General features: G+C 37.8%; 1 pseudogene; it reads right to left on the bottom strand.

Annotated features, from left to right (window-relative positions):
* Window positions 1-3493: 3493 nt before the first annotated feature.
* On the bottom strand, window positions 3494-5968 carry LOC141499352 (5-taurinomethyluridine-[tRNA] synthase subunit MTO1, mitochondrial pseudogene; annotated as a pseudogene).
* Window positions 5969-11170: the final 5202 nt, after the last annotated feature.

Below are 11170 nucleotides of genomic sequence, written 5' to 3'. Positions count from 1 at the left end.
TTTAGCTGCAAAGAGAAAAGGTTGTATGTAGTATTTCAAGGTTGCAGTGAGGGTGTGCTGGGGACTTAGTATCTGCAAGGTTTTGAGTGAGATCTATTGAACACTGGAAAGGAGGAAAAGTGGGAAGCAATGCTAAGACTTCCAGGAGTCTTAGTGACCACCAAGAAAGAGACACTCACATGAAGCCCCTCAGCTGGCAGTGCTTCATCTGTTGACTCCCATGTCCCCTCACACATCTTCTATACTGATAGGTTGCCAAGTGCTCCTGCAGTGGGTAAAGGAGCTGCAGCCCCTCTTCTGGGTGATTTTGGTGGCAGTGGTTGTGGCATTACTTCTTCAATCTGGGGCAGGCTGACATAGGGTGTAGGTTGGTAGGGGAGAGATCTGAGCTCTCACTCCTGCTGCTCCAGTCCATGATGAATTCTCCTCATCTCAAAACCTGTCTCCTCTTGCCCCAACACTCACAAGTGTCTCCTGCAGCACCCTGAGTTGCATGAGTAGCTCAACCAAAAAGAAGCATAACAGGGCTACTTCTGGAAACCAAGGTAAGATGGGAACAGCTTTGAGGGTTGGGAGCTCCTTGAGGCAGTGCTTAAGGGAAGGGAATGACCACATAGCAGAAATCAATGGCTAGGGTGGCAAAAAGGATAAAAGGACAATCTGAACTATGATGTGCCCCTTTCTAGGTTGGAGTTCCACACCAGACCAGAGTATCTAAGGAAGTATAAAATGGAAGGTTAATAGATTTTACTTAAAAGACATAATAAGGCCAATGAAAGGGTATATGGTTTGGGTTATTAATTACACAAGATTTGTAAGGTGATTCTGGCAACCTGAATAACTTAAAAACATTCTGATCCTTGATTCTCTGCCTGCTTTGACTTTGAGATAAGATATTTTGATGAGCACACTTTGATAAAGGAAAGATATTGGCCCCCAAACTTCAACAAACCCCCTCTCTGATTTGGAACTTGAGTGGGCAATTTTAACTGACCAGGGGAAAAATTAATTCTCAACATCCTCAAGGAGTTTAAATAGAGATATATAGAATTTGTAGGTGCTCCTCCATCAGCCAGCACCATATCATCCAAATGTGGAACCATTGATAACTGCAAATGGAGAAGTTTTAAATACTGTGGATAGGTTCACTTACCTTGGCAGTATACTTTCCAGGGAGGTATACATTGATAATGAGGTTGACACACACATTTCCAGAGCTAGCTCAGTATTTGGGAGGAGGTTCTGAAAGAAAGTGTGGGAGAAAAGAGGTATCAGACCGACTATCAAACTGAAGGTCTACAAAGGTGTTATCTTGATCTCATTGCTGTCTTCCTATGAAACCAATGCCATGTAAGGAAACTGAATTACTTCCTTTTAAATTGTCCTTAGAAGGGGCAGCTGGGAGTCACAGTGGATAGAGCATGGGCCCTGAAGTCAGAAGGACCTGAGCTCAAAGCTGGTCTCAGAAACTTAATAATTACCTAGCTGTGTGACCTTAGGCAAGTCACTTAACCCCATTGCCTTAAATAAATAAAAAAAATTTACAAAGAGAAAAAAAATTGTCTTTAGAAGATTCTGAAGATCACCTGGCAGGAGAAGATACCAGACATTGAGGTCCTTTTTCAAGCTAAACTGCCAAGCATTCAAACATTGCTAAAGAGAGCACAACTACAATGGTCTGGTCACATTATTAGAATGGCAGTCATATGACTGTCAAAAAGACCATTTAGGTCAAGTGTTCACAAGGGGTTCAGAAGAAGCCATACAGGGACACCCTGAAGGTCTCTCTTAAGCACTTTGGAATTGATTGTACAGAATGGAAGACACTGGCACAAGCCCACCAACATGATGTACCTTGATTAGAGAGGGATGAGCAAGGCAGAATTGAAGAAGCTCAAAGGAAACATGAGATACATAAGTTTAGAATAACTACTACAGCTGATCATATAGACAATTTGGGCTGACCTGTGGTAGAGCATTCTGGGCTCATAATGGTATGATCAGCCACAGTCAGACACACTGTAACTCATCTTTAACACAATGATGTCATTTTGGTCTTCTTTGATAACAAAGGGCAATAACCAACAAACTATAAATAAGGAGTGGACATAAACAGAGGGTTTTTTTGTGAAATGTTAGTACTTGCCAAATATCTTTTTAAAGAAAATAATGGTTCTTTAATCATGAGAATTTTATGTTGGGTAGGGGAAATTATCTGTAAGTGGGAAAAGATTTCTCAAGCATCTCTATCTATACAAAGAATCACTTCAAGGAAATAATGTGCATGTTATTTTCATCTTTGTTTTCTGATGTTAAGGAGCAGAGAGGAATAGTTAGGTGGCACAGTGGATAGAGCACTGACCCTGGAGTTAGGAGGACCTGACCTCAGACACTTAATACTTACTTGTGTGACCTTGGCCAAATCACTTAACTCCACTGCCTTGAAAAAGACAAACAAAAACAAAATAAAAGGAGCAGAGAGTCAGCAGCAAAAGAAGATAGTCTGCAGTCAGATTCCTAAGCAAGTTATCTGGCCTTCTCTCTTGACAGCACTCAAATCTATCTTCTGGGAAGAGAACAGTTAGCTGAGAAGCAATTGGCCAGTATTGAATATTCATCTTAGAATGTCAGCAATAGCATTCTTTGCTCATATACTTTACCCAAATTTCTTAACCTAGGGTCTTTAAAACTTTTCTTAAAGTATTTTGATGGATAACTGTATTGCAGAATGATTTGTTTTCTTGCCATCTATATATTTATGTATTTTTAAAAATTCTCAGAAAAGGGTTGTAGTTTTCACCAGACTGTCAAAGGGATCCATGGCACAGAAAAGTTTGAAAATTACTGTCCTTGAACATCTACTTTTATGCATATTCACATTTTCCTCTGTAGGGAATACGGAAACAGAAAAAGCCATTAGTTTTTCTGAGTCACATTTTTTCTCATCTCTTCATATTGAAGAATAATGGTACATTATCTTTTTTTCTTTTCTTTTCTTTTTTCCCCCTTTATCAATTCAAGCACTGATTCTTTCTTTCTCACTTAACCCTAATTCTCTTAAACAAAGAAAAAAATGAGAAGAAAAATAAAATCTTTTGAATAGTTAAGAGAAACAAGTTTCTTAAGATCCAATGTTTCATTAGTTATTTTCAGTCCAGCATAATTCTGTTAAGTTTATACGTTTAATTAATCTTCAGTCCTTTGGTACAATTGTTTGATCAAAAAGAAAGTCTTCCAAAGCAGCTATTTCTCAATAATATTGATATCATATTAATTGTTCGCTTCTTGCTGCAATGATTCATAAAAGTCTACCCAATTTTCTTGAATAGTTTCTTCTCAACTACTTCTTCAAAACCATAATTCAAGCTACTTGAATGGATACTTTTTAGTTCTCATAAAGTATATACATTACTCTTTGATAGCTGTCAGGAATATTTTCATTAGTTTATGTATAGTACTTTAAGAAATTGTTTCAGCAACTTCGGAAATGCTTCTATAAATAAAATTCTGATTTATATCTTTTGAAGTCTATGTCACTTACATATTAATCACTTAGAGACAAGTTATCTACAGATTTCTCTTTTTTGCTTAGTAGTCTTTTCAAATCTCATATGATTAACAATGGCAGCAGATATTCAACTAGTAGTTCCAATTATCTCTGAGTGACTGGAATATACATTCTCTGGAACTTCATGGGACTGGGAAACATCTCTAATAATCAAATAATCAAGGTCTTTTCAATGCTAAGGGGTTTCATCTCATTAAACTTCTATTTCCTATTGTTGAAGAATCAGACATTTCACAACTGGCTTCTATTTTCAGTCTGTTCATTAGTTCTTGACATTCAGTAAACTTGGTCAAAGGTTCTGGAAGAACCTTTTCTAAAATTGCCATGTTGACTTAATCATGATTCAAAGTGTCCAGAGAACTTCGGAGATCATTTTTAGTAATTCTAACTGGTCTTTCTGGAATCAACTTTTTCCATTCCTAGCCAGAAAAATTGGAGACTGAAATTCCTTGTAACCTCAAATAGTAAGACTGTTATTAGCATTATTAGGCCAGAGACACCAACATGGAACTCCACTCAGCTGGTATACATGGCTCACCGGTGCCCAATGTGGTAAGGCCATCAATCAAAAACCCAATATAGTCCTCTGTTCAATTAATGATAAATAAAGGTTTGCCACTGACCTGAAGACTGACATGGATTCCAGCTATTATACCTTGGTGGCTATTTCTTACATAATCAGTGGTACCATTTATTTGTTGAGCAAAGAAAAGTCAATGAAGCAAATGAGTCTCAAGAGAAGGAGTGATCTGACAGGTGTCCAAATAATCATACTGAACACCATAACCTGTCTTTACAATACTGGCTTTCTGCAAGTCTTTGACAATTGTGATTAGCTGTCCTTGAACCTTAGATGGTAGTGTCATAGAAAGCCTTTGTGAACAGATGATACCTGAATCTAATCCAGAAGTGATTCCTACTAAACTTGATGTTTACGATTTGGAAACATAAAACTTTTGACTCAGTGGAAGGAGATTTAGTAGAATATCCTTTGACAGTTTCTTTCACATGAGTGTTAAGATTAGTGTTCTCATTAACAATTTCTTCCACTCTTAAATTAATATGTGCTAACTAAAAATGGTAACTGGTTTGGCCTAAGGCAGATTGCTTCTTTGAGAAAGCTGAATGATAAAATGGATTGTGAGACATTTGCTTTTTCAAAATGCTAAAATTAATAGAATCTTTGGCAATTCAAGGTGGAGTTCCTGTCTTCAACCTCCACAACAAAACCTAATTTCTCCAGAGACTGTGTCAAGCCAAAATATGAGCCTCCTAGATGATGTGTTAGATACATTCCCAATCCATTTAGAATCATTTCTCTCAGAAATGTTCTGATGGTTAGCACAAAACTGTCAGCATCCACTCTTCTTTCTTCTTCTAAAACAATACCACTAGCAAGATGTTTTCCAGTGTAGTCTGAGTTTGGTTCCATAAGATCATCCACAGCCACTCAAACATTTAAGAGAGTCATGGTCAAGATTTCCTCCTGAATCTTCTGCTTATAAAGTTTCCTATTGGGCAGAACCAAGAGAACATAGTACAGATTAATAGCATTGTGAATTGATCAACCTTAATGGATGCATCTCCTCTTACAGTGCCAAGAGCTAGAACAACCTTAGGAGACCTGCTATGAACAATGCTGTCCACATCTAGAGGAAGAAAAACAAAATAAAAGGAAAAAAATTTACAGAATTTGAATGAACACTACATTCACTTTTTTAAAATTTTCTCTTTCTCTTTGTTTTTCTTTCCTATCTCATGGTTTTCTTTCTTTTCCCTTAATCCTAATTCCTCATACAGAAAATGACTAATCTGTAAACATATTAAACACATATGTGTATGTACAACAACCACCAGACTATTCTGTACTGAGTGAAGGGTGGTGGGAAGGGAGGATGGAAGGAAACTATATAACTTAAAAATATGCATATGCATGTGGATGAATGTTGAAAAACGTTCATAAAATGTAATTGGAAAAATTAAATCTCAATTAGAAAATAAAATAAAAGTTTCCTATCAATCTGAGCTCAGAGACCCTATCCAGTGCGGCTTTTCTCTGGTTCAGTACTTTATAATGTATGCCAGACAGAGCACAGATCCAAAAACACAGACCATCCAGGGCATTCCCCTCCCTCATTAAATGTCCTTTCTCAACACCTCCAAAGGAGGGATTACACGACAATTTCATGACCAATAGTGTCTTGAGGTGTGTGAGCAGCAGAGTCCAGGAGCCACAGTGAGCCATGGTGGCCTCTTCCTCCATCTCCTCATGCCCTGTGTCATTGACCACCACATCATAGTGCGATACCAGACATGGCCTCCGCAAGAGTGGGACAGCGACAGGAGTGGTTTTCTGAGATGAGCCACCACTGGGGTGATCCCAGAAGCTGAGGGGAACATGGTGAGAGCCAAGCAAAGGTTAGCACTGCCAGGAACTGTGATTGGGAACCAATTACTCAGTCATTGGTGACCAGGTAGTAACTGGAGGTTGCAGGAGCTGCCATTTTTATTGATCTTAATTAAATGAATTTTTTTGAGATATGAGGGAAGTCACACCTTAAATTCTTTAAACTTTACATCAGAAAGATGTTATTTATATATTTCAGTAAAATATATTGAAGTATAATATTAAAACATTATCATTAAAAGATTGGCCATGAGGTAATATGGTTTTTGTCACAGTCACTCATACTGCTAAAGCATGGAAGAATTCTAGAATCATAGAATTAGAAATGATCTAGTCAAAACCCTTCACTTCACTGATGAGGAAACTGAGGACCTAAGAGATCAAAACTTAAATTCTTGTTCATCCTTCCTTTTCAAACAAGAACAATGAAATCACAGCATTATGTTTGACTTCTGAATTAAATTTATGAGGCAGAGTTGCCCAAAGTCATCAGCCTAACTCACTCTTTGAGGTATTGAAGTTCACTGGCAAGACAGAAGTCAAGATGATTTTCAACAATCTGAGGGAATCTGTACATTATTCAGGTAGACATTCCCCTAACTCAGCAAGGTAACTCACCCAGCAGATTTCAGGACTGAGAAAGTGAGACTGGTGACTTAGCACAGCACCACCTCACTCAAATCCAGTTCATGTTCTTATCATGGCATCACCTCCCTGATATCGTGGACTTCTTCAAAAATAAAGGACAAAAAACAAAAAACATTATTTAGCCCAACCAAGCTTTGGTCATTAAGCAAGAAATTACACTACCTGCCAAAGGTTAGCAGACAAAAAGTGGCAAAGTCCAGAATTGAATCTATGTTTTCTCACTGAAATTCAGCATTCTCTCTGCAGTTTGTATCACTGAATAAAGTACTCACACCAATGAAAACTTTCAACTCTGCCTTTGGGATGGATAGTATTATTTATCATAAGTCCTTCAGAGTTCTCTTGGGTCATAGCACTGCTGAGAAAAGGAAGGCCATTCAAAGTTTATTATCCTGTAATATTGCTATAACTTTGTATAGTGTACATTTTCCATTGCATCTGCTCCTGCAAGATTTTTTTTGTTTTTGCTTTTTTTTACCGAGCTTCCTATTCATCATTTCCCATAATAGAATAACATTTCATCTCAATCACACACCATGTTTAACCATTCCCCAATCACTGAGCACCACCCCCAATGTCCAGTTCCCCATCACCAGCAAAGAACTACTTTAAGTATCCCTATACATATAGATTCTTTTCTTCCCATATTTCATCTTCTCTGGAATATAGAAGAGATGTTAAATCAAAGGGTAGGCACTGCTAGAAAAAAGGCATGGTTCTATAGCCCTTTGGACATAGTTTCAGATTGCTCTACAGAATTGATGAATCATTTCACAACTCCTCCAAAAGTGCATCAATGTCTTATTTTCCCTTCCAGTTTTTGTCATTTGCTCCTGTCCTATTAGCCAATCCAATAGGTATAAAATAGTACCTCAGAATTGCTCCAATTTGCATTTCTCCCATCAATAGTGAGGTAGGACATTTTTAAAAATATATATTTAAACAGATTACATTGATAAGCTCATCTGAAAACTCTTCATATTTCTTGATCACCCATCAGTTGGGGAATGACTCTTTTTTACAAATTTGACTCATTACTCTATGTTTGAGAAATGAAGTCTTTATCAGAGAAGCTTTTTTCAATATTTTTTCCACAATCACTATTGCTAGCTGTATTTTTTTATTCTATTCCCCCACTTACATTTAGTTTATTCTATCTCTCCTTTCATCCTGTCTCTCCTCAAATGTATATTGCATCTGTCTACCCCCTCCCACAATCTTCCCTCCCTTCTATCACCTAACTCCCCTCACCCTCCTGTTCTCTTTCGCCCATCACTTTCTCCTATTTTCTTCTAGAGTAAAATAAATTGAATTGTGTACAATTGAATGTGTACATTATTTACTCTCTGATCCAGTTCTGATGAAAGTAAGGCTCATTTATTTCTGCTCACCTCCCCCCTCTTCCATTCCATTGCAAAGCTTTTTCTTGGCTCTTTTATGTGAAATAATTTAGCCCATTCTAGCTCTCCTTTCTCTTTCCCCCAGTACATTCCTTTCTTGTTCATTAATGCCATCTTTATAATATATTATACCTTCAAATTCAACTCCCTCCTGTATCTTGCTATATGTGTTCCTTCTAACTGCCCTTATAAATGAGAAGATTCATATGAGTTATCAGTATCATCTTCCCATCCATGAATTGCCCTTCCCTTTCACCCTCTCTATGCTTCACCTGTGTCCTTTATTTGAAGATCAAACTTTCTAGTCAGCTCTAGTCATTTCATCCACAAAATTTGGAAGTCCCCCTTTTTATTGAATGTCTATTTTTCCCTGTGAAAGAGAATGTTCACTTTTGCTGGGTAGTTGATTTTTGTTTGTAATCCAAGCTCTTTTGCCTTCTGGAATGTTTTATTCCAAGCCCTATGATGCCTTAATGTAGAAACTGCTAAATATTGTGTTATTCTGACTGTACATCCACAATATTTGAATTGTTTCCTTCTGATTGCTTGTAATATTTTCTCCTTGATTTGGGAGTTCTAGAATTGGCTATAACATTGCTGAAAGTTTCATTTTGGGATCTCTTTCAGGAGGTGATTTTGGTGTATTCTTTTGATTTCTATTTTAACCTCTGTTTCTAAGGTATCAGGGCAATTTTCCTGTATAATTTCTTGGAAAATGATGTCTAGGCTATTTCTTTGGTCATAACTTTCAGGTAGTTCACTAATCTCTCCTAGATCTTTTTTTCCAGGTCAATTGTTTTTCCAATGAGATATTTCATATATTCTTCTAGGTTTTATTCCTTTGGTTTTGTTTTATTGTTTTCTCACAAATTCATCAGCTTCCCTTAGCTCCATTATATATTTCAAGGAATTATTTTCTTCAGAGAGTTTGTGTATCTCCTTTTCCATTTGGTCAATTCTGCTTTTAAAGGCATTCATCTCTCATTGGCCTTTTGGACTGCTTTTTCCATTTGACCCAAACTAGATTTTAAAATATTTTCGTCAGTATTTTTGGTATTTCCTTCACCAAGCTGCTGACTTGGTTTTCATGATTTACCCACATTCCTCTCTTTTCTCTTTTCAATTTTTGCTCTGCCTCCTTTACTTGACTTTCAAAATCTTTTTGAGCTACCCACTAGCCTGAGACCAATTCATAATTTTCTTGGAAGTTTTGGATGCAGATGCATTGTCTTTGTTATCTTCTGAGTGTGAAGTTGATCCTCCATAGGATCAAAATAATTGTCTGTGGTTGGATTTTTTTCTTTTGTTGTTTGCTCATTTCCCCAGTCTATGACTTGATTTTAACTCTTTGCTAAAAGGGTGGGACTCTGTTTTCAGGATGGAGGACACACTCCCAAGGTTTTGAGTGTTTTTTCAGCTGTTTTCAGGGGATACCCACCAGGGACATGTAAGTTCTCAATTCCTTTAAGGTCTTATGAGAGACTATGACTGATCTCCTGGCCTGTGCTCTGGTCTGTAGATGACCACAAGCATTCCCCTCAACCCTGGAACTGTGAGGAGGGTCCCTGCTCTGGGACAGGCAGTAGATTCTGTTGTGTTTTTGCTCCTTTTCCTGAGACTGGAGTCCCAGACTATGACCTGGATCTGAGTATGGGTAAAGTAACAGAATCCTGCCTCAGGGATAACAAAGAGACTTCTGAAATCTCCCCCACCCCCCTTACTGTCTGTGAGCTGAGGACTCTGGAAGCAGCTGCTGGGTAGCTCCCTATTGCTCGCCAGGCCTGTTCCTGGACTGGGCTGAGGCCTGTGCTGGACTAGGCTCTCCTTTCACTCTGGTGCAGCAAAGATTACCTGCTGACCTTCCCAATTGTCCTTGGCAATCCCTGGACTGAGAGATCTGGAAACCACCACCATCACTATCATGGACCCAGGTGTCCCCAGGGTCATAGGTGTCCCTTAGACTGTTCATCGGTATCTGGAGCTTGTCCACTCTAGTGTGGCCCAGTCTGCACTGTGGCCATTTCTAACCCCATGAATTTTCCAACTTGTCAGACTAGAAAATCATTTTACTCAGTCTTTTTGTGGGTTCTGCCTCTAGAATTTGGTTAAAATCATTATTTAAAAACAAGGTTGCCCAAAATGCCACTAGCAGGCTGCATGCAATTGAAGGGTGATTTTATGTGGCCTGTTTGTGGTTTTACTAAATGCTTTAGCAAAAAAAAGCTGAGCTACCACAGAGCTCTCACTAAAATGACAAATCAAAATATTTTGTCTACTACTTCAATAAAATATTTTAAAAGTAAAGGTGAATCATCCTGATTTAAAGGTATTTCAGAGGCAGTTAGGTGACACAGAGAATAGAACACTGGAGTCAGGAGATCCTGAGTTCAAATTTGGTCTCAGAAACCTAATAATTACCTAACTGTGACTTTGGGCAAGTCACTTAACCCCATTCCCTGGTCTAAGAGCCAAAACCAAGGAAAAAAGTTATTTGCAATGGTTTGGAGGAGAGCTCAATGGAGTCCATGCCTTCACTCCACCACCTTGAATCTGCTCTCCCATCTATTAGTCTTTGCACTAACATGACTTGGATACAGAAGCTATTTAGCTAACTTCTGAAGGATGTTAGATCTATAGAATATTAATAAGTGAGTATAGGAACAATTGAATAGTTCCTATTGCCATTGTTTCACCTTTGGAGAAATTGTAGCTTTTAGATAAAAATGTAGTACCTATCTTAATTTAGCAATGATAAAACTAAAACCCAGAAATAGAGTCAATTTTCTCTAGTGGAAAGAGTCTTGGATTTACAGAAAAAGAACCTGGGTATTTATCTTATTCTTGCTGTTTCTAAACTTGTGACCTTGAACAAGTCACTTAATCTTTGTCTTCTAATCAATTAAATGAAAGGGTTGAAGTTTAAAAATACCCTACTGTTCTTCCCAACTCTTAATCCTATGATCCTATGATGTAGTCTGGTACTATTTCCATTACGCCATAATGGGTAGTATTAGAAATACTAAGTAAGACATGGATCCAAGAAATAGTGAGCAGATAGAATCTACAAGAACTAAGCACTATGTAAAGGATGAGGAAGATGGAATAATTAAATATAGGATGGAAATTTTGATCTTGAATAAGGAAAGA

The sequence above is a fragment of the Macrotis lagotis genome, chromosome X (genome assembly GCF_037893015.1).
Source record: "Macrotis lagotis isolate mMagLag1 chromosome X, bilby.v1.9.chrom.fasta, whole genome shotgun sequence".
Lineage (NCBI taxonomy): Eukaryota > Metazoa > Chordata > Mammalia > Peramelemorphia > Peramelidae > Macrotis > Macrotis lagotis.
The sequence above is the reverse complement of the archived record's forward strand: the minus strand, read 5'-3'. Positions and strand labels throughout refer to the sequence as shown.